The 24,782-nt window shown below is 43.6% G+C and overlaps 1 long non-coding RNA gene across 2 annotated transcripts in view; it reads left to right on the forward strand.

Moving 5' to 3' along the window:
- LOC140116628 (uncharacterized) overlaps positions 1 to 24,471 on the forward strand; it is a 38,660-nt gene extending 14,189 nt beyond the window's left edge. Inside the window, exons 2-5 of one of the 2 annotated variants that reach the window (XR_011852867.1) lie at positions 1,068 to 1,173; positions 3,501 to 3,613; positions 23,200 to 23,444; positions 24,183 to 24,471. This is a non-coding gene — a long non-coding RNA (uncharacterized lncRNA). The remainder of the gene's footprint in view (positions 1 to 1,067; positions 1,174 to 3,500; positions 3,614 to 23,199; positions 23,445 to 24,182) is intronic. The other variant, XR_011852868.1, reaches the window with a different exon arrangement.
- The last annotated feature ends 311 nt before the right edge of the window (positions 24,472 to 24,782 follow it).

Here is a 24,782-nt window from a genome sequence, read left to right on the forward strand (position 1 = left end):
CAAGAAAATATTCCCTACCACCACCACCAGCCTGAACCGTTGATACAAGGCAGGATGGATCCATGCTTTCATGTTGTTGACTCCAAATTCTGACCCTACCATCCGAAAGTCGCAGCAGAAATCGAGACTCATCAGACCAGGCAACGTTTTTCCAATCTTCTACTGTCCAATTTCGATGGGCTTGTGCAAATTGTAGCCTCAGTTTCCTGTTCTTAGCTGAAAGGAGTGGCACCTGTTGTGGTCTTCTGCTGCTGTAGCCCATCTGCCTCAAAGTTCGACGTACTGTGCGTTCAGAGATGCTCTTCTGCCTACCTTGGTTGTAACGGGTGGCGATTTGAGTCACTGTTGCCTTTCTATCAGCTCGAACCAGTCTGCCCATTCTCCTCTGACCTCTGGCAGCAACAAGGCATTTCCGCCCACAGAACTGCCGCTCACTGGATGTTTTTTCTTTTTCGGACCATCCTCTGTAAACCCTAGAGATGGTTGTGCGTGAAAATCCCAGTAGATCAGCAGTTTCTGAAATACTCAGACCAGCCCTTCTGGCACCAACAACCATGCCACGTTCAAAGGCACTCAAATCACCTTTCTTCCCCATACTGATGCTCGGTTTGAACTGCAGGAGATTGTCTTGACCTTGTCTACATGCCTAAATGCACTGAGTTGCCGCCATGTGATTGGCTGATTAGAAATTAAGTGTTAACGAGCAGTTGGACAGGTGTACCTAATAAAGTGGCCGGTGAGTGTATGTCCTTGTTGTTAAGAAAGAAAAGGCTAATTTACATAATTGTTTTGTAAAAATAAAGGCATAAGAAACTTTAAGAAGCGCTGATCCTGCCAGAGGTACCACACGTAAATAGAAAGCTGTATGTAACAATAACATTTTTTTAATACAACATTAAATGTGGATATCTCTGGTTCTGTGAAACATCCATATAATGGATGTTTAAAGTTGGCCAGTGTCATGACATCCTTTCTGCACAGGGCATGTGCAAATAGAAAGTATATAGCAGTATGGTAGTTGTGAAACGGTTAACTTCAGTTGTGGGGAAAATATTTATTTATTACAGATGCTATCATGGAGTATCTCACTGCACATGGCATTATAACACAGCATCAGCATTGGTTTATGAGGATCGGTCCTGACAGACTAATCTGATTGGCTTCTATTAGGAGGTAAGTTCTAGACTAGACCTGGGGATGGCTGTGGATGTTGTGTATCTGGATTTTACCTAGGCATTTCATACAGTGCCACATACAAGATTGGGACATGAAATGAGACTGCTGGGACTAGAGGAAAATCTGTGTATTTTGGTTAGTGATTAGTCTTAGTGATAGAAAACAGAGGGTTGTCATTAATGGCACATTCTCAGCTTGGGTTTAGGTTACCAGTGGGGAGCCACATGATTCAGAATTGGCATTACTTTTTAATATTTTTATTAATGACCTCATAGAGCAGTGATGGCGAACCTTTTAGCGATCGAGTGCCCAAACTGCAAGCCAAAACCCACTTATCTACCACAAAGTGCCAACATGGTAATTTAGAGCAATATAACCTACGTAAGGGCCAAATAATACTGCCACATGTTTACCACCACTATTAGTATGCATAACACATATACAGTGCACACCTGTATACAGTATGCATAACACAGACATATACAGTGCACACATATATACAGTATGCATAACACAGACATATACAGTGCACACCTGTATACAGTATGCATAACACAGACATATACAGTGCACACATATATACAGTATGCATAACACAGACATATACAGTGCACACCTGTATACAGTATGCATAACACAGACATATACAGTGCACACATATATACAGTATGCATAACACAGACATATACAGTGCACATATATACAGTATGCATAACACAGACATATACAGTACACACATATATACAGTATGCATAACACAGACATACAGTACACATATATATACAGTATGCATAACACAGACATACAGTACACATATATATACAGTATGCATAACACAGACATATACAGTACACACATATATACAGTATGCATAACACAGACATATACAGTACACACATATATACAGTATGCATAACACAGACATATACAGTGCACATATATACAGTATGCATAACACAGACATATACAGTGCACACATATATATAATATGCATAACACAGACATATACAGTACACATATATATACAGTATGCATAACACAGACATATACAGTACACACATATATACAGTATGCATAACACAGACATATACAGTGCACACATATATACAATATGCATAACACAGACATATACAGTGCACGCATATATACAGTATGCATGGCACATATATATACACATATACACACAAATATGCACAGCACAGATACAGACACATACATATACTTATATACACATAACACAGACATAAACACACACAAGTGCATAACAAAGACATATTATATATCTGTGTTATGCATATGTGTGTAAATGTCACAAATACACACACATATATGCATAGCACAGGTATATATGTATATGAAGTGTATAAACAAATTTTAGACACTGTACAACTTACAGTTATCTATGAAGAAGGCACACAGCAGCCTCTGGATGTTCCGGGTCACAGCATCCCCCTCCCCCTCTCTCTCTGTCCCGCTCCACTTCAGGTCTCCTAGTAGGAGGGGGAGGTACAAGCTCTCCATGCTGCTTCCTGCTCCCAGCGCTGCACTGGGAACTTCTATTAGAACAGTGCTCCTCTGACAGGAGCACAGACATCCTGCACCCGGCTGTGGGCTGCATCTGAGGGGCCCGCAGGTCCTCAGTTTAGAAGAACTGCATCTACCCCGTGCAGTGTGACCTGCCTGCTCTGTATCTGAGCGCAAGGTGCAGATGCTGTTCTTCTAAACTGTGGACCTGCGGGCCTCTGCACACGGTGGAGGATGATGGCATGCGTGCCAGCAGAGAGGGCTCTGCGTGCCCTCTCTGGCTTGCGTGCCATAGGTTCGCCACCACTGTCATAGAGGGTTAACACAGTGAAGTTTCAATATTTGCAGATGATACTAAGCTCTTTAAAGTAATTAATACCGAGGCTGATAACATTATACAGAGGTTGTATGACACTACAGAGGGAATTGTGGAAGCTGGACGAATGGGCGGATAAATGGCTGATGAAGTTTAATGTAGATAAATGTAAAGTTATACATTTCAGACATGGAAACATAAAGTACAATCATGTTTTAAACAGTCAACTTGTTAAGACTGCAGCTGAAAAAGACTTGGGGGTATTGGTGGATGGTAAACGTAAAGAGTAACTATAAATGTTTTTTATTTTTCACAAATCAATAGCTCTTGGGATGTAAAACAACTTTGCCTATTATCTTTATTACCTATATGCAGTAGTTTCCTTTCTATACCACTCAGATTACCTCAGTGCTGCAATGGCTAGCATCTCCCCATGTGTTATAAGCCCTATGAATCCATATGTTTTTACACTGTTTCTGGTCAGTTTTCTCGGAGGGGAGGAGCTGCTGCTCCCTGCTCACAGGGGAAGAGGTCATGTTTCAGTGAATGTAGCAGCGCTGGAAGTTTATGCAGATGTCTCCTGCACAGAATACTGAGGTACAAGTCTCCCTGTTCCCTATTAGTTCCTCCATCCCAGTCTGTGACTCTACAGAAGTTTCTCTGTCTGTCTCTGCTCTTCTCACTTCCCTCACCTTGGCATCAGCAGTATCAGCTCTGTCCAGATAAGCTATTAACCCTTACTGCTCATACAGCACAGGCTATAGACTACATGTAACTGGGTTACTAATGATTTCTACCACTTTTTACATGTTCCTTGCTCCTCCATGTGATGGGAGCTGCCAGGCTGCTCACCATATACATCCTGTATGTGCATTGTCCAGTGGATTCACTTGTGGGAAAATGGATTCAATGCTAAATTACTTTGAGAGAGAACACGGGGCAGCATGGGATCTGTGGGCAGGCTAGCTGGCCTCAGCCTGAGGGCATAGACTGACAGATATTACTCTCCGCCCACTTCACCTTTGGTGAGAAAGATTTCTGTCAAACACTTTCAGTACAGAAAATGCCATAACTTTGGAAAGAAAAGGACGAGCACCACAAAGTAGGCATTGTTCTGTTTGTTTTCAAAGGGGGAATCACGTATAATAAATTGGAAAAATCACTATAGCTTTACAGTCACGCTTTAAAAGGAACTTGTCCCCATATCCATTCAGCATGTGACCAGGGTGACATCATAACAGGTCCTTTAGCCTCCTTTAGCAAACTGTACACCATGTATATATCTGATCACATAGCAGTATTATGGCATGATTACAGAATGCCTCTGTGGACTTCTACTTGTTCCTATCCTCCATGGAGGCTGCTGTAATTTCATGAGATCAGATACATTCATAGGGTAGACTGTGCAAATGTAACATGATCTTAGAAGATGTCACCCTGATCTTTTTACACCTAAGCCTGTGACCAGGATAAGGGGGCATCATCTACACCTAGAGGAGATGCGGTTCTACCATCACCATAGATGCAGATTCTTTACTTTAAGAGCAGTGAAACTATGGAACTCTCTGCCACAGGAGGTTGTTATGGCGGACTCTATGTAAATGTTCAAGAGAGGTCTGGATGACAGGAATATCACAGGTTACGGGAAAAAATATGTGTTTAATTCTTATAGGTTGGACTTGTGTCTTTTTCCAATCTTATATACTATGATACTATGGTAGATCTGGATATTGATACGCCTACATCCTGCTTTTTCGAGAATGAATAAGAAATAATGAAGGAATTGCCCATACGTACCCATGATAGAGCCTTTGAGTCATTTGTCAAATTAATTTAATCTCTTTAAAAAAAAGGGTGGCACATGTTAAACTGAAACTAAACCTATCACCAAATTTTAATGTGGATACCCTCAAATGGAAGCTAAAAGTCAGGTCTTTATGTCCATATCCATTATATAACTATAACTTGAATATGTGTCAGGAAACACTTAATGTATATAGTTACAGTATGTATATGTACTGTAATTGTATATGTAATTGTACAGGACCAAAATTAACCTTAAGCTGCACAACTAGGTAACTGTATATTACAGCACCACAACATTTAGTTACGTCCCAGTGTTTAGACAGGCTCAGAAGCTGCAATCTGAGAAGCAGCCCAGCTCTTTCTCCAACTGTAGCAATTGCTACCATTTAACCCCTTAGATGCTGTCATCAGTACTGTCTGCAGTGTACAATGTAATCTGAATGGAAATCTTCCCACTTCTTCACCCCTCTTGTGGCATGATTGGGGAACGCTGACACGTTGCCATGGCACCTGGGTATTGCCCAATATGCTGACGGTCAACTTAATACTGAAAGCCATTATACAATGCAATTACATCGTCTTGCAATCCTCCTTATCCCATTGAAACCATTTTATTTCGTTACAAAAATATAAAAACTTCCAAATTTGATATCGATGCGTTTTATTCCTTATTATGCCTTATGTCTCATTTTTTAGAAAGTTGTCTAAAGTTTCTGTAATTCCTGCCCCAATGACAATCTTTGTATCGCAATTAGTGATTAACATTACTGTGGGATTTGAAGGACTATGGCATCTGTATAACGTGTATTTGGGTTATTTGGGCTTGATGAGAAGAAAAGGCCCATACTCTGATTCCATTGCTGCCATGACCAGTAGGTGTTCTTTTCTGAGTGACTTCACAGAGGGTTTACAGAGTGACCTCACAGAGGGTTTACAGAGTAGAACCAAGCTTTGCAAAGTAATCACCACAGAACATGAAAGCCCTCACTTATCAAAAATAGTGCGGTTTTCCTGTGGAGTGTGCAGGGTGCACCGGATTCATGAAATGCGGTTCACGTTCTTCATGAATTTGGCGCACCCTGAAATGTTCCGGCTTTTTTTGGTGCATCTTTAACACAATACGCTTAAGTGTCAGTAATAAATGTGGCACACTGTCTGACAGGGATGTCCCTTGTCGCGTGGGGCATAGTGTAACCATAACACAATTATACACGGTCAATTTATAAATACATTTGCAAGCAGTTTGCACATTATTTGTATTGCAAAGTCAGACAAAATACTGGCGTAAATACTTGTAGGCCACTATATTTTATTCTACCAAACTTGTAAAACGTAAGAAAAAATATAGAAATATTGTATTGCTGTAATAAAACTGACCCATATAATAAAGGTAACGTGTTTATTAGGCTTATAAAAAGTTAAAAATCTATTACAGAATGTATTTTATTCCTTCTGCCACCACAAAAAAAGTTAATAGATTTTCATCATAGGGCATCTCATCATACAAAAAATAAGCCCTCGCATATTGACGGAAAAGAAATATTTTATGGCTTACTAAAACATGATATAGGGCAGTGATGGCGAACCTATGGCACTGGTGCCAGAGGTGGCACTCAGAGCCCTTTCTGTGGGCACACAGGCCATCACCAGAGATGACTCCACGTATCTTCCTGCAGTCCCAGACAGCCCAGGACTTGCTATGCACAGAGCTATTTTAAAGTGACAGCTGTACATGGGACTATTTTCTGCTTTATTGGTGTCCTCAGGGGCTGGTATCAATGAAAACTGTGACAGAGAAGGGAGTATAAATCACAAATAGAATTTCTGTGTTGGCACTTTGCGATAAATAAGCGGGTCTTTTGTTGTAGTTTGGGCACTCAGTCTCTAAAAGGTTCGCCATCACTGATATAGGGTGTGAAAGAAACCGTGACATTTCAGACCCCTGAAGGGTACGCAAGGTCACTTAGTTATCCTTTTATAGACACTCCCAGAATGCACAGGTTCGGAGAGGCGCAGGAAGTGATTTAAAGTTGTCCACACAACTTCCGGATATGGCACAACAATAAATCACAGCCCTGAATGGACCTCTTTCACTAGCCGAAACCGAATCTTATCAAACAAGATAAGCTGCCACCAGTTTTCCTTTAATATTAGCCCGGCCCTTAACGGGATTATATAGGGTGAGGAACCAACCCGGTAGCATGTATATAGAGAAATATGGACCGGGGAGGGGGGGAAGTGGTTCATGGATTGAGATTAAAGATCAACACAGGTTACATTTTAGATTTAATTGCCTTAAAGGTAACCTACCACTTGAAGTGGCAGGTATAAGAGGGAACTACCGAGCACCAGCTCAGAGTGAGCTGGTGCCGGAGCTTAGTTTTGTTAGTGTTTTAAACCGCAGTATCGCGGTTTAAAACACTTTTTAAACTTTATGGCCGAAGCTGCTTTGGCGCAGGGAGGTACGCGCTCGGCTACATAGGAAGTGAAGGAGAGCCGTGCGCACTGTCGTGCGCATGGTGCGCCGAGCGCGTACCTCCCTGCGCCGAAGGAGCTTCGGCTATAAAGCTCACCAGCTCACCCTGAGCTGGTGCTCGGTAGTTCCCTCTTATACCTGCCACTTCAAGTGGTAGGTTTCCTTTAAGGGCATATTAAACAAAACAATACATATAATAAAGATATATACAGTTAAACAGAGTACAAAATACAAAGATAACACTTCAAGTTTCAGCAGATCAGTAGGTTAGTTACCTTGTGTATGGGCCTAATGGAACCTGATAGTCCACACATAAGGATCTTCTTCTGCACTTGATAGTATAATGGGTTACCAGAGAAAGACTAGGTGCATTCACCTTGTCCACCCCCAAAAGGGGTCATGGGTCCCTCATACTTGGTATGACATCCCAAAACTTGGAGAAGTCATAGCTTCTCAAGGGGGAGTCTTAGTGTCTGGGTTCTGGTATCATTGGATCCGGGTGAATCCTAGATCTACACTGCCCATCAGATTCATTAAAATGGCTTTGCTGTTTAATACATTTTCTTATGGTCTATTTTCTGTCTGGGATTTTTTTTTTCATAAAGTCCCAAAAAAGTCTCAATATAAATAAAAAGTCTCAGCACATAGACCAGCAGGGGACTGGAGTAACTATGAGACTTTTCATGAGACTTTTTGCAAAGGTCTCAAGTCATGAATCTGGCTTTGCACAGTGTTGCACAGCTTTGCGATAACAGTAGTTCTATGTTTACGCCCTATTAATAAAGAGGATATAATTGGGCAGATTTATGTCATAAGGTAAGACAGTGCAGACTTAGGGTGGTGACACACATGGCGTTTTTAGGCCGTTTTTGGGCCGTTTTTAGCAAGTGCGTTTTCAGATCGTAAAAAACGCATGCAGTTTTTTAAAAAGCATGCATTTTTGAAAACGCATGCGTTTTTTGACTAGTTTGAATTAAGATAATTGGTCAACCTGTCAAAAACGCATGCGTTTTGAACAATCTGAAAATGCAGATTGTAATTAAGTATAACATTTTTTAAATAAATAATTATTTTTTTTGTGTGTTTATTTATCATGACAGCTATATATATTTAACATGCAATATCTAGTTGCATTCATCTGTTACTTTTATGGCTGATCAAACATGTGACATGTTTATAATAAACTATCATATATGTGAATGGAGGATGAAGAACAGTGGCGTAACTTTTTCTGTTATTAACTAAAAACGGCCCAAAAAAGGCCTAAAAACGCCATGTGTGTCACCACCCTTAGGGGAATATTTATCAGGGCCTTTGCGCAATGCTTATTACTAGTACTTGCAATTATTTGCCCTAATCCGCCACTTCAGCATGAAGTGGGGACCTGGCATAGGATAAACGCTGCACAGCACCCTGCCCGATACATCAAGAGGCGGAAGCCTCTTGTTGTATCGTGCTGCAAATGTGCAGCGGTGGGGCTATCATACGTCGGCATGAGCACCGGCATATGATAAATATCCTGCATAAATATCCTGCATTCACACAATGTATGCCCGCCGTACCATAGTACGGCCGGCATACATCGACACAGTGGAGAGAAGAAGGAGGAGAGCGCCGCTCACCACTGCCCCTCTCCATAGCTTAACATAGAGCCCATTGTGAGGCCATTGTGATGTATGAGGGACGTATAAACGCCGTATATACGTCTGCCATACGTCCGTGTGAATGTAGCCTTAGACTGGACAGTCTTATGCTGTACAAGATTCATATAAGTGTCTGGTGCTGGTCGATAAATCTGGTGCAGTATAAGACTGGCTAGTTACCCTGCACCTCCTATTAGTTTATTTTCCGCCTCCATAGTCGTAGGAGTGCCAGAAAACTGTCTAAAACCCTTTAGAAATGTGTTGCAGACACAAAATTTTATTGCAAAATTTTTATTGCAGATTAATAAATTTCCCCCAATGTGTATATACTGTATTTCTGTATAAATTCAAGTTTTTGTACATACTGGGGCACATTTTCATGCAACACAAATTAGGGGCTGTGCCATCGGACAGCCCGGCTGATTCAGACCAAGAGCTGTATTTATCTTTCAATTTGTGTTGCACACCCTATGTTAACCCCTTCCCGACGCGCGCCGTACTAGTACGGCGCGGCGGGAAGTGACTTCCCGACGTGCGCCGTAGTACTACGGCGCGCGATGTACCGATCACCGTGTCTGCAGACACGGTGATCGCGGCAAGATGGCGGCTGTCTCGTGGACCAGAGGGGTTTCGTCGCACCCCCCGTTTCACGATCGATGCTATCGGCTGGTCAGTTCAGACCAGCCGATAGCGCTGGAATGCCGCTATTACCGATCACCGTGTCTAGAGACACGGCGATCGGGACAAGATGGCGGCTGTCCCTGACAGCCGACATCTTGCCTCGTGGTGCAGAGGGGTTTCGCCCCCCCCCCCCTCGTCCGCGATCGCTGCTATTGGCTGGTCGATGCGACCGACCAATAGCAGCAGTATACGTCACCAGGGGGTCCTGTAGGTTAACACAGGATGATGATTGGTGCTGTCTAGGACAGCACCAATCATCATCATTAGGGGGCATGTCTGGTGGCATCATGCCACCTCCCATAGACATCCGATTGGCCGATCTATACAGATCGGCCAATCGGATTTCAGATGGGAAGTTCAAATTAGTGATCACTGTTCTGCACGTCTCATTCTAGTGTGAGACAGCGTGCAGAACAGTGTATATCACCCACCTGTGTTGCTGGACCCTCTAGAATTTCTGGCTGGCACCTTTCTGGGCACCACCAGTGTGATCCTCAATTGCTGCTTTGACTACTACAGTAAGATCTCACTTCTGTGTGATCTTATTTTTTTTTTTTTGTGTGATCCCTAATTTCCCTATATCAATCCCTGTTCCTGATCCCTTCCACCCCTTCCCTGTGTGCGTCCTGCGACGCCGAGCACGTGTGCTCATTTTTTGGTCGCAGTTTTTTTTTTTTTCTCCTATTTTCCCCTGCACCACCTTCGTGGTTGCATCCTGTAAGCTGGGCACTGATCAGTGACTTGCATCACTGATCAGCTTTAGCTTCAGCTTTTTTTTTATACAGGAGGGTTTTTTTTTTGTTTTTTGCTCAGTTTTGTGTGTCCTGTGACCGCCAAGTGCAGATCGGTGACACACATCACTGGTTGGCACTTGTGCTTGCACAGTGCCAATTTTTTACTGCTGCTTTTTTTTTAATAGTTTTTGCACTCACAATCCATCTTGTGAGTGTGCTGCGACAACCGAGCGCTGATCAGTAGCATCTTACTGTTCAGCACTTGCTCCTTTTTTGTCGCTTTTTTTGGTTGTAAAAAGAGAGGGATTTTTTAATAGTTTTTGCACACACAATCCATCTTGTGAGTGCGCTGCGACAACTGAGCGCTGATCAGTAGCATCTTACTGTTCAGCACTTGCTCCTTTTTTTGTCGCTTTTTTTTGGTTGTAAAAAAGAAGTGGTTTTTTTTTTAAATAATTTTTGCGCACACAATCCATCTTGTGAGTGTGCTGCGGCAACCGAGCGCTGATCAGTAGCATCTTACTGTTCAGCACTTGATCCTTTTTTGTCGCTTTTTTTGGTTGTAAAAAGAGAGGGATTTTTTAATAGTTTTTGCACACACAATCCATCTTGTGAGTGCGCTGCGACAACTGAGCGCTGATCAGTAGCATCTTACTGTTCAGCACTTGCTCCTTTTTTTGTCGCTTTTTTTGGTTGTAAAAAAGAAGTGTTTTTTTTTTTAAATAGTTTTTGCGCACACAATCCATCTTGTGAGTGCGCTGCGACATCTGAGCGCTGATCAGTAGCATCTTACTGTTCAGCACTTGCTCCTTTTTTTGTCGCTTTTTTTTGGTTGTAAAAAAGAATTGTTTTTTTTTTTTAATAATTTTTGCGCACACAATCCATCTTGTGAGTGTGCTGCGGCAACCGAGCGCTGATCAGTAGCATCTTACTGTTCAGCACTTGCTCCTTTTTTTGTCGCTTTTTTTGATTGTAAAAAAGAGGTTTTTTTTTTTAATAATTTTTGCACACACAATCCATCTTGTGAGTGCGCTGCGACAACCGAGCGCTGATCAGTAGCATCTTACTGTTCAGCACTTGCTCCTTTTTTGTCGCTTTTTTTGGTTGTAAAAAGAGAGGGATTTTTTAATAGTTTTTGCGCACACAATCCATCTTGTGAGTGCGCTGCGACAACTGAGCGCTGATCAGTAGCATCTTACTGTTCAGCACTTGCTCCTTTTTTTGTCGCTTTTTTTGGTTGTAAAAAAGAAGTGTTTTTTTTTTTAAATAGTTTTTGCGCACACAATCCATCTTGTGAGTGCGCTGCGACATCTGAGCGCTGATCAGTAGCATCTTACTGTTCAGCACTTGCTCCTTTTTTTGTCGCTTTTTTTTGGTTGTAAAAAAGAATTGGTTTTTTTTTTTAATAATTTTTGCGCACACAATCCATCTTGTGAGTGTGCTGCGGCAACCGAGCGCTGATCAGTAGCATCTTACTGTTCAGCACTTGCTCCTTTTTTTGTCGCTTTTTTTGATTGTAAAAAAGAGGTTTTTTTTTTTAATAATTTTTGCACACACAATCCATCTTGTGAGTGCGCTGCGACAACCGAGCGCTGATCAGTAGCATCTTACTGTTCAGCACTTGCTCCTTTTTTGTCGCTTTTTTTGGTTGTAAAAAGAGAGGGATTTTTTAATAGTTTTTGCGCACACAATCCATCTTGTGAGTGCGCTGCGACAACTGAGCGCTGATCAGTAGCATCTTACTGTTCAGCACTTGCTCCTTTTTTGTCGCTTTTTTTGGTTGTAAAAAAGTTTATTTTTTAAATAATTTTTGCGCACACAATCCATCTTGTGAGTGCGCTGCGACAACTGAGCGCTGATCAGTAGCATCTTACTGTTCAGCACTTGCTCCTTTTTTTGTCGCTTTTTTTTGTTGTAAATTTTTTTTTTCCTGTAGTAAAAGTTCTAGTTACGGTTACAGTCTATTCTTTCATCGCCCCACACGTGTTGAAGCACAACATACAAACCCCCTTGAATAAAGTTTACACGTGTTAAAAGCACAACATTTATACACGCCCCAACCCCACCCCAATAAAAATGTCCAATACATCCCAAAGATCTTTTTCAGCAATGGAGGCTTATGCCTTCCTTGCCGAGACTGATTCAGAAGGGGAGGATGCCCCATTTCTTTATTTTTCATCCTCTTCCTCCTACTGCCCTTCCTCTTCATCTGGTGATGAGGGGCCCTCAAGAAGGCGCCCCAGGACCACCGCCGAGCATGTTCCCCAGCCCGCAAGTGATTCATCATGGAACCCACCCCCTGAAAATTATGTGCCCCAAATTCCTGAGTTCGTGGGCAGCTCAGGAATTCATTTTGACACTGACGGCCTCACTGAAATAGATTTTTTCAAATTCTTTTTCTCTGAGGACCTCCTAAATCTCATGGTGTCACAGACAAATTTATATGCCCAACTATTTTTTGCACAAAACCCCACTTCATCATTTTCTAGGTGGACCCCTGTAGATGCAGTAGAGATGATGAAGTTTTGGGGTCTTGTGCTCCACATGGGCATTGTTAAAAAACCAGAGGTTATGCAGTATTGGAGTACTGATGTTTTCTACAGTACTCCAATTTACCGCACCGTAATGACGCGGCCACGCTTTGAGGCAATTCTTAAATTTTTGCATTACAACGATAATGCACAATGTCCACCTCAAAGTGATCCATCATTTGACCGGCTATATAAAATTCGGCCAATCCTCGACCATTTTGGCACAAAATTTGCCGAGGCATACACCCCTTTACAAAACATCTGTGTAGACGAGTCACTGGTACATTTCAAAGGCAGGTTAAAATTCCGCCAGTACCTGCCCAGCAAGAGGGCCAGGTACGGAATTAAAATGTACAAGTTGTGTGAGAGTACCACAGGGTACACCCATAGGTTTAGGATTTATGAGGGAAAAGACACCCAAATTACCCCTCCAGAATGCCCCCCTGTCCTAGGAGTTACAGGGAAGCTTGTGTGGGATTTGGTGCACCCACTTCTGGATAAAGGTTACCACCTCTACGTGGATAACTTTTATACCAGCATTCCACTTTTCCAATCCCTAAACTCCAGAGGTACTGTAGCGTGCGGCACTGTACGCAAAAACCAGAGAGGCCTCCCGGGATCCCTTGTTAGGCAGCCACTTAGAAAGGGGGACATAAAGGCACTCTGCAATCAGAACATGATGTTGGTAAAGTATAAGGACAAAAGGGATGTCCTTGTTCTGACCACCATTCATGGGAACTCCAGCACCCTCACCCCTGTACGAGGTACCACCACCACTACCCCTAAACCAGACTGCATCCTGGCTTACAATAAATACATGGGTGGGGTTGATCTGTCAGATCAAGTGCTGAAGCCGTACAGTGCTCTACGGAAAACGAAGATATGGTACAAAAAGCTGGCTGTGTACATTGTACAGATGGCACTGTACAACTCTTTCGTGCTGTTCCAATGTGCAGGCCATGCTGTATCATTCCTCCATTTTCAAGAGGTGGTGATTAAGGCATTAGTATTTGGACAGGAATGACAGGTCCCCAGTACCTCTGGATTAGATGTCCCCCGTGTTGTTCCAGGGCAACATTTTCCCGGTGAAGTGCCCCAGACTGCATCTAAAGGAAGGACTCAGAAAAGATGCAGAGTCTGTTCCAAAAGAGGGGTTAGGAAAGACACTATATACCATTGCGAAACCTGCCCTGAGAAACCTGGCCTCTGCATGAAGGAGTGTTTCAGGATATACCATACAACTCCTGAGTAATAAAATTTTAATAAAAATTCTTGGGCATCCATAGCACATTATATTGGGAAAACCACCTGTATGTTCAAAATGCTCACTACACCACTTGTATTACACTACACCACATATTACACCTTGCTCAATTCTTCAAGGGGTCACTTTTTAGGTTTTACTCTGTTTTGTACCACTAGGGCTCTCCAAATGCATCCTGACACATGTAAAGGATTTCTGGGTTCTAAAAGACAAACATCACTCTTTTCCTCTACTTTGCACCCAAATCACATTTGATATGCACATGTGGGGCAATTCTACATTTGGGAGAAATAGTCTTACAAATGTTGGGGTATTGTTTCATCTTTTATCCCTTGTAGCTTAAAATAATTTAGGGAAAATTTTCACCTTTTTCCTTTTGGGGTCTAATTGGATCATACACCTTTAGGGGTACATACACATATTACACCTTGAAAAATGTTCCAAGGGTGTATTTTCCAAAATTGGGGTCACTTGTTGGGGTTCTCTTCTGTTTTGGTAACACTAGGGCTCTCCAAATGCACTCTGACCCATGTATAAGATTTCTGGGTTCTAAAAGACACACATCCCCCATTCCCTCTACATCATACCCATACCTTTTATCTGCACATGTGTGGCGATTCTATATCCAGGAGAAATATGGTTACACATTTTGTGGGGTTGTTTCATCTTTTGACACTTGTGGCTTAGAATAATTTGGGGTAAAAGTGACTTTTTGGGGAAAATTTTCACCTTTTTCCTTTTGGGGTCTAATTGGATCATACACCTTTAGGGGTACATACACATATTACACCTTGAAACATTTTCCAAGGGTGTATTTTCCAAAATTGGGGTCACTTGTTGGGGTTCTCTTCTGTTTTGGTAAAACTAGGGCTCTCCAAATGCACTCTGACCCATGTATAAGATTTCTGGGTTCTAAAAGACACACATCCCCCATTCCCTCTACATCGTACCCATACCTTTTATCTGCACATGTGGGGCGATTCGACACCCAGGAGAAATAGTTGTACACATTTTGTGGGATTGTTTCATCTTTTGACACTTTTGGCTTAGAATAATTTGGGGTAAAAGTGACTTTTTGGGGAAAATTTTCACCTTTTTCCTTTTTGGGGTCTGATTGGCTCATACACCTTTAGGGGTACATACACATATTACACCTTGATAAATTCTCCAAGGGGTTTACTTTCCAAAATGGTGTCACTTATTGGGGTTCCCCTCTGTTTTGTACCACTAGGGCTCTCCAAATGCACCCTAACCCATGTATAAGATTTCTGTCAAATTTGGCTTCTAAAAGACACACATCCCTCTTTCCCTTCTGAGCCCCACTGTGTACCCATACAACATTTTATCTGCACATGTGGGGCAATTCTACATCCAGGAGAAATAGTTGTACACATTTTGTGGGATTGTTTCATCTTTTGACACTTTTGGCTTAGAATAATTTGGGGTAAAAGTGACTTTTTGGGGAAAATTTTCACCTTTTTCCTTTTTGGGGTCTGTTTGGATCCTACACCTTTAGGGGTACATACACATATTACACCTTGCTAAATTCTCCAAGGGGTGTACTTTCCAAAATGGTGTCACTTGTTGGGGTTCCCTTCTGTTTTGTACCACTAGGGCTCTCCAAATGCACCCTAACCCATGTATAAGATTTCTGTCAAATTTGGCTTCTAAAAGACACACATCTCTCTTTCCCTTCTGAGCCCCACTGTGTACCCATACAACATTTTATCTGAACATGTGGGGCAATTCTACATCCAGGAGAAATAGTTGTACACATTTTGTGGGATTGTTTCATCTTTTGACACTTTTGGCTTAGAATAATTTGGGGTAAAAGTGACTTTTTGGGGAAAATTTTCACCTTTTTCCTTTTTGGGGTCTGATTGGATCATACACCTTTAGGGGTACATACACATATTACACCTTGCTAAATTCTCCAAGGGGTGTACTTTCCAAAATGGTGTCACTTGTTGGGGTTCCCTTCTGTTTTGTACCACTAGGGCTCTCCAAATGCACCCTAACCCATGTATAAGATTTCTGTCAAATTTGGCTTCTAAAAGACACACATCTCTCTTTCCCTTCTGAGCCCCACTGTGTACCCATACAACATTTTATCTGCACATGTGGGGCAATTCTACATCCAGGAGAAATAGTTGTACACATTTTGTGGGATTGTTTCATCTTTTGACACTTTTGGCTTAGAATAATTTGGGGTAAAAGTGACTTTTTGGGGAAAATTTTCACCTTTTTCCTTTTTGGGGTCTGTTTGGATCCTACACCTTTAGGGGTACATACACATATTACACCTTGCTAAATTCTCCAAGGGGTGTACTTTCCAAAATGGTGTCACTTGTTGGGGTTTCCTTCTGTTTTGTACCACTAGGGCTCTCCAAATGCATCCTAACCCATGTATAAGATTTCTGTCAAATTTGGCTTCTAAAAGACACACATCCCTCTTTCCCTTCTGAGCCCTACTGTGTACCCATACAACATTTTATCTGCACATGTGGGGCAATTCTACATCCAGGAGAAATAGTTGTACACATTTTGTGGGATTGTTTCATCTTTTGACACTTTTGGCTTAGAATAATTTGGGGCAAAAGTGACTTTTTGGGGAAAATTTTCACCTTTTTCCTTTTTGGGGTCTGATTGGATCATACACCTTAAGGGGTACATACACATATTACACCTTGCTAAATTCTCCAAGGGGTGTACTTTCCAAAATGATGTCACTTGTTGGGGTTCACCTCTGTTTTGTACCACTAGGGCTCTCCAATTGTATCCTGACACATGGAAAGTATTTCAACAAAATTTGTCCTCTAAAAACTGAACAGTGCTGTTTCCCTACCAAGTGCCACCCTGTGCCCGTACAGCAGTGTATATTGACACAGTGGGTATTGGAATACTCAGGAGGAATTGCACCAAACATTTTGAGATGCATTTTCCTTTTTAACCCCTTGTGAAGGCGCAAAATTTAGTGTTCAATGAATATATTGTTAAAAAAAATTAGATTTCCGTAATTTCACGTTCATTTATTATTCACGCTCGTGAAATGCTCAAAGGGTTAACTAACTTTCCAAAGGTTGTTTTGAATATTTTGAGGAGTGCAGTTTCTAAAATGGTATCACTTGTGGGGGGAGTAATATCATAAAGTCCTTAAAAAGTGACTTCTAACTAACTTGGTCACTGCAAAAATAGGTTTTGACGATTTTTGTGAAAATCTGAAAAATAGCACCTAACGTTATAAGCCTCCTCACATCCAAAAAAAAGGAAATAATGTTTGAAAAATGATGCCAAGTTATAGCAGATATATGGAAAATGTTAGTTATCAAGTTATTTTGGTGATATGACTAACTTTCCAAAAAGTGTAAATTTTTGAATTTGGAAAACATCATTTTTTTCAAAATTTTGACCAAATTTCCATTTTTTTTATAACTAAATACTAAACATATTGCCTTAATTTATCCACTTACATGAAGTACAATGTGTCACGAAAAAACAATCTCAAAATCACCCAGATATATTAAAATGTTCCAAAGTTATTACCACATAAACTGACACATGTCAGATTTCAAAAAAAGGGCCGTGTCAGGAAGGTGCAAAATGGCCAAGTCGTTAAGGGGTTAAAGGTGCACCACAAAAAAAATGGTGAACTCTGTCGGACCATTGCGGGAAAGCGCCAGATTAATGAATTCTGGTGCACAATCTTAGTGCATTTATAGATGGACAATACACTTTCAGTGAACTGTCCGTATCTGTAAGTAAATGTGCTCCACTGTGTGCTTAAGCTCTATGTGTGAGTGCATAAATGCATACCTCCCAACCGTCCCGTTTTGGGCGGGACAGTCCCGTTTTTTAACCCTTGTCCCGCCTGCACGGACTGTTAAGTGAAAGTCCCGGTTTTTTTGCGGTTTCACGGATTTTTCCGTTTTGTCCCGCCCCCGAGTCCCGCCCCCCCGAGTCCCGCCCCCGAGTCCCGCCCCCGAGTCCCGCCCCCGAGTCCCGCCCCCGTCCTGCTCAGGATACAGAGAAGCCAGGGGGCGGGGTGCAGCGTCCTCCTCCTCTCCAGCTCCCGGCTGTCTGCTGCAGAGCCGGCACCTCCCCCATCCCCTCCCCTGGGAGGCAGAGCCCTCCCTGTCCTCAGGCTGCCACTTGCAGGCACATGGATGGATGGATGGATGGAGCAGTGCAGAGTGTCATGTTCTCTGCACTGCCGCTGCACAGCAGCCCCAGGGGATCATCCTCCGTGCAGGCAGGAACTCTCCAGCTCTGCTACATCAATGGCTCCCTGCCCCCACCTCCTCCTCCTGCTCCTCACTGAAGTTCCTCTGATGAAGCAGAGCCGAGTGTGTGCAGCTGCTGCAGTGTGATAACAGGTACTCTACAGTGACTGCAGGCAGCAGCTAAAGGGTTAAACACTTCACTTTCCTCCATAGACCCCCTGCCCCCATCCCTAACCCCCCCAGTGCCCTTCTATTCTGCTTTTATTGTACCATATACTTAATCCCTTAACCCCTTAAGGACACAGGGTTTTTCCTCTCATTTCTCGCTCTCCAACTTCAAAAATCCATAACTTTTTCATGTTTCCGTGTACAGACCTGTGTGAGGGCTTATTTTGTGCGTAACAAATTTTACTTTCCCGTAATGTTATTTATTTTAACATGCCGTGTACTGCGAAGCTGCAAAAAATTCCAAATGTGGAAATTTTTTTTTAAAAAACCGCACGTGTCACGTTCTTGTGGGCTCAGTTTTTTCGACTTTGACTGTGCACTCAAAATAACACCTCATCTTTATTCTTTGGTTTGGTGCGATCGCGGTGATACCGGATTTATAGGTTTTATTGTGTTTTAATACATTTTCAAAAATTAAACGAATGTGTGCAAAAAAAAAAATAAAAAAATTTTGCCATCTTCTGACGCTAATAACTTTTTCATATTTCGGTGCACGGAGCTGGGGGTGGGGTCATTTTTGGCGAAATGAGCCGACGTTTTCATTGCTACCATTTTGAGGTCTGTGCAACATTTTGATCATTTTTAATTTCATTTTTTATGTGATGTAAAAAGGTGTAAAAGTCGCATTTCGGACATTTGGGCGCCATTTCCCGCCTCGGAGGTCACCGCCGCCCGTAACCGTTTTTATATTTTGATAGATCGGGCATTTTGGGACGCGGCGATACCTAATGTGTTTGTGATTTTTACTGTTCATTATGTTTTATATCCGTTCTAGGGAAAGGGAGGTGATTAGAATTTTTAATATTTTATAAATTTTTTTTATTTTTAAAACCTGTTTTTTCTTTTTTTTCCACTATTTCTTAGACCATCTACGGTACATTAACCCTAGATGGTCAGATCGCTCCTACCATATACTGCAATACTTCTGGCTCATTGTAACGAACCTGCAGAAGCCATGTAGCCTCGTGTCAAAAGAAGACCCGAGGCTACCACGGCAAACGATCGCCGCCCCCGATGACGTTCGGGGGCACAGCGATCGTAAAAAAGACTTTGCCGGCGACAATGACCGACTGCGGTTATTAGCGGTGGGGGTTTTCTGCAACATGCAAAACCCCCCACCTTGTATGAAGAGGACTCAGCCCGTGAGCTATACTCCTTATACTCTCTGCGTCGTAGAGCTACGGCGCAGAGCGTTAAGGGGTTAAAGGGGTTTTCCCACAAATACAAGTTAGGCTCTATCCATAGGACAGGGCTTAACCTGCTGATGTGTGGGGGTTTCAGTGATGTGACCCCCATAGATCATGAAAACGAGGGGTCTGTTGGGGTCCACATAAGGTCCATGTCATCGCTCTATGACAGTAATGGAGCAGAATGGTCATACACGGCCGCCTGCTCCATTACTCTGACGGAACGATTTTTGCGTTTCCATATTTCACTCCCCACTTTCAAAAATCAATAACTTTTTTATTTTTCCATGTACAGAGCTGTGTGCGGCCTGTTTCTGCGTAACAAATTATACTTCCTAGTGACAGTATTAAATATTCCAGGCCCTGTACTGGGAAGCGGGAAGGAAAATATCAAATGTGTTTTTTATGGCTTTCACTGCGCGCTCAATAGGACCCCTCCCCTTTACTGCGCTCCATAGGACCCCTCCCCTTTACTGCGCTCCATAGGACCCCTCCCCTTTACTGCGCTCCATAGGACCCCTCCCCTTTACTGCGCTCCATAGGACCCCTCCCCTTTACTGCGCTCCATAGGACCCCTCCCCTTTACTGCGCTCCATAGGACCCCTACCCTTTACTGCGACAACGAGCATGTCTCCCCCCCCTAGACAACAAGCATGTCCCCCCCCTAGACAACGAGGATTTCCCCCCCTAGACAACGAGCATTTCCCCCTGCTAGACAACGAGCATGTCTCCCCCTGACCCCTAGACAACGAGCATGTCCCCCCCCAAGACAACGAGCATGCCCCCCCCTAGACAACGAGCATGTCCCCCCCCCAGACAACGAGCATTCCCCCCCCCCCTAGACAACGAGCATGTCTCCCCCCGACTCCTAGACAACGAGCATGTCCCCCCCCTAGACAACTAGCATTTCCCCCCCCCCCTAGACAACGAGCATGTCTACCCCTGACCCCTAGACAACGAGCATGTCCTCCCCTGTGGCTGCGTGCCCTTTTTTGTGTGTTTGTGTTATTTTTGTCTTCCAGGACCGTGCCTGCTGTGGACTGCTTCGGATTCGAAGGATTACGTCTATGACCGACATTTCTAACAAATAAAATGGTCAACGAGGGTGTGTCTGCGTCTTTTGTTCAATAAAATTTTCTGAAAACGGTGTGATTATTTATTTTTTTGCGACACTCTTCATAGTTTGCCGTAGTAGTGGTGCCGGCTAGGTGACGGTGCTCATTACTAAGGGCTGGCCTTAGTGTTTGCCTTAATTTTTTTGGCAAATTTACACTAACGCCCATACCATTACCCTGGTACCCACCGCCACCAGGGGTGCCGGGAGGAGCCGGGTACAAACCAGTACCTGACCGTCTATAGATGGTCAGGTGTTGGGGCGGCTGCAGGCTGTTATTGTTGCGCTGGGATAGCCCCCTAACAGTGGCCTATCCCAGCTCAGTAATGGCAGGCTGCTGCTGCTTTTTTGTATCAGGCTGATTTGAACAATAGGGGCACCCCATGCCGTTTTTCCCCCCCATTTTTTTGTAAAAATGGGGGAAACAGCCTGGGAGCCCCCTTTAAAGGGGGGACCCCACGCATATTTTTGTCAAAAATTTGAAGAAAAAACGGCATGGGGTGCCCCCTATTTTTCAAATCAGCCTGATACAAAAAAGCAGCAGCAGCCTGCCATTACTGAGCTGGGATAGGCCACTGTTAGGGGGCTATTCCAGCGCAACAATAACAGCCTGCAGCCGCCCCAGCACCTGACCATCTATAGACGGTCAGGTACTGGTTTGTACCCGGCTCTTCCCGGCACCCCTGGTGGCGGTGGGTACCGGGGTAATGGTATGGGCGTTAGTGTGAATTTGCCAAAAAAATTAAGGCAAACACTAAGGCCAGCCCTTAGTAATGAGCACCGTCATCTAGCCGGCACCACCACTACGGCAAACTATGAAGAGTGTCGCAAAAAAATAAATAATCACACCGTTTTCAGAAAATTTTATTGAACAAAAAACGCAGACACACCCTCGTTGACCATTTTATTTGTTAGAACTGTCGGTCATCGATGTAATCCTTCGAATCCGAAGCAGTCCACAGCAGGCACGGTCCTGGAAGACAAAAATAACACAAACACACAAAAAAGGGCACGCAGGGGGGGACAGGCTTGTTGTCTAGGTGGGGGACATGCTCGTTGTCTAGGGGGGGGGACATGCTCGTTGTCTAGGGGGGGACATGGTCGTTGTCTAGGTGGGGGTACATTCTCGTTGTCTAGGTGGGGGTACATGCTCGTTGTCTAGGGGGGGTACATGCTCGTTGTCTAGGGGGGGTACATGCTCGTTGTCTAGGGGGGGGCATGCTCGTTGTCTAGGGGACATGCTCGTTGTCTAGGGGGGGCATGCTTGTTGTCTAGGGGGGGCATGCTTGTTGTCTAGGGGGGGCATGCTCGTTGTCTGGGGGGGACATGCTCGTTGTCTAGGGGGGGGGCATGCTCGTTGTCTGGGGGCGGACATGCCCGTTGTCTGGGGGGGACATGCTCGTTGTCTAGGGGGGGACATGCTCGTTGTCTAGGGGAGGACATGCCCGTTGTCTAGGGGAGGACATGCCCGTTGTCTGGGGGGGCATGCTCGTTGTCTAGGGGAGGACATGCTCGTTGTCTAGGGGAGGACATGCTCGTTGTCTGGGGGGGCATGCTTGTTGTCTAGGGGGGGCATGCTCGTTGTCTGGGGGGGACATGCTCGTTGTCTAGGGGGGGGCATGCTCGTTGTCTAGGGGGGGGCATGCTCGTTGTCTGGGGGGGACATGCTCGTTGTCTAGGGGGGGGACATGCTCGTTGTCTAGGGGAGGACATGCTCGTTGTCTGGGGGGGCATGCTCGTTGTCTAGGGGAGGACATGCTCGTTGTCTAGGAGGGCATGCTCGTTGTCTGGGGGGGGCATGCTCGTTGTCTAGGGGGAGTGGAATATGCCCCCCAATTATATACATAAATATACATTGGTGCCAGTGGATGCGTTGAAGGTATGAGCAGTGGCGTGGCCAGGGGGTGTGGTTAGGGGGCGTGGCTAGGGTGTGGCTTCTGTGGGTAAAAAAATCGCCGCGGCGCGCTTCGCGCGCCGCCATTTTGTCCCTCTTTCTCCTCCACAAAAGTTGGGAGGTATGTAAATGTATGCCTATGAGTGTATACATGTATGTATGTCTGTGTGCAAAAGTGTATAAAAAAAATTTGTATATTTTTTTAAGTAGAAGGGGGGCCCCATACGGAAGTCTGCTATGGGACTCTCCTAGTTGTGTTCATGCCTTGTATATGAGACTCACCCATGTAAATATTCTTGTTACTATTTCTAATGTATCCTGTGCATTTCCGTTCTGGCATGAAGTGTTACTAGTTCTAAATCTCATGTTATTCATGTGCTAATAATAATTCCTTTATTTATATAGCACACACAGATTACGCAGCGCTGCACAGAGCTTGCCAGATCAGTCCTTGTCCCTAATGGGGCTCACAATCTAATCAACCTACCAGTATGTTTTGGAGAGTGGGAGGAAAACGGGAGGACCCGGAGGAAACCCACGCAAACACGAGAGAGAACAAACAAACTCTTCGCAAATGTTGACCCGGGGACTTGAACCCAGGTCCCCAGCACTGCAAGGCTGTAATGCTATCCACTGAGCCACCATATCAAGTAAGGAAAAGCTAGTTATGCCTGAATTGCTAAACTATAGTACCGTATAATGAGATGAAGCCATGGACTTAAATTCTAAAAAATCAGGTGCTCAATAAATAATAAAACTGAGACCATGATTTGATTTTATTGTAGCAGTTCCATGTCTCCTTCTTGAAACATAAAAAAGCAACTTGTATTGGTCCAGATTTCTCAAAAGTGTCTCATGCTGAATGATACAGTAGAGCAGTGGTGGCGAACCTATGGCACTGGTGCCGGAGATGGCACTCGGTGACCTCTCTGTGGGCACTCGGGCTGTCTCCCAGGCACAGAGTTTGCCTTACATGACACCTTCCTGCAGTCTCAGGCAGTCCAAGTAGTGACCCATCCTGTTCTGCTTGGTCCTGTCTGAAGAGTGAGGAGGTGTGGACAGGGTCGGATTGGAGCTCAAAGATTCTGGTAGCAATAAGTTTGTTACTGCCTCAATTGCTGTGTTGGCACTTTGGGAAAAGCTAGTGTGTTTTAGGTCTCATTTTGGGCACTTGCTCTCTAAAAGGTTCGCCATCACTGCAGTAGAGGAAATGAGAAAGGACTTCTTTACTTGACCCGATAGGTTCTTATGGATCAGAGAAGTCTGGGTGCCCGCAGCTGTTGGTTATAGTATGTTAGGCTGGAACAAGACGCAAGTCCATCAAGTCCAACCTTTAAGAATTAAATAAATGTTTTATCCCCATAACCCGTGATATTTTTTCTCTCCAGAAAGGCATCCAGGCCTCTCTTGAACATGTACATAGAGTCCACCATAACAACCTCCTGCGGCAGAGAGTTCCATAGTCTCGCTGCTCTTACAGTAAAGAACCTTTGTCTATGTTGATGGTAGAATCGCAGCAGCCGCCTGGCTCTGGTAACTAAAATTAAGTTTATCATCCACAAATACCCAGTCTTTTTCAGCTCCAGTTTTACCAACTAATTGACTGTTTAGAACATAATTATACTCTTTGTTTTTATGGCCAAAGTGCAACTTTACATTTATCTACATTAAACCTCATCAACCATTCCTCTGCCCATTCCTCAAGCTTCCACAAATCCCTCTGTAATGCTAAACTATCAACCTCAGTATTAAGTACAGGCAGTCCGCGGGTTACATACAAGATAGGGTCCGAAGGTTTGTTCTTAAGTTGAATTTGTATGTAAGTCGGAACTGTTTTATAATGGTAGATCCAGACAAAATTATTTTTGTCCCAGTGACAATTGGTGTTGCAAAAGTTTTTGCTGTAATTGGTCCAGGGATTATCAATAAAGCTTCATCACAGACATCTTACAGCTGATTATTGCAGTCTGGGACCTATAGTAAAGCAT

The sequence above is a fragment of the Engystomops pustulosus genome, chromosome 2 (assembly GCF_040894005.1).
Source record: "Engystomops pustulosus chromosome 2, aEngPut4.maternal, whole genome shotgun sequence".
NCBI lineage: Eukaryota > Metazoa > Chordata > Amphibia > Anura > Leptodactylidae > Engystomops > Engystomops pustulosus.